Raw genomic sequence first — 222 nt, forward strand, 5'->3', positions numbered from 1 at the left:
CATTATCACCATCATTTCTACAAGAATTTTTAAAATGTTATTATAGTCAGTTACGAAAGTTTGTTCTCTCGTCTTATCCTGTAATTCAAACATTACATATGGTTAAACCCTATGGTGGTTTCACATCCAGCGTCACCATCTACCTTCTACCGATACAGTGCTACGCTGTTGGGATACAAAGGCTCAATGGACAGTATGGTCTTCCTACTCATCGAGTGACTG

Source organism: Penaeus monodon, chromosome 20, assembly GCF_015228065.2.
Source record: "Penaeus monodon isolate SGIC_2016 chromosome 20, NSTDA_Pmon_1, whole genome shotgun sequence".
Lineage (NCBI taxonomy): Eukaryota > Metazoa > Arthropoda > Malacostraca > Decapoda > Penaeidae > Penaeus > Penaeus monodon.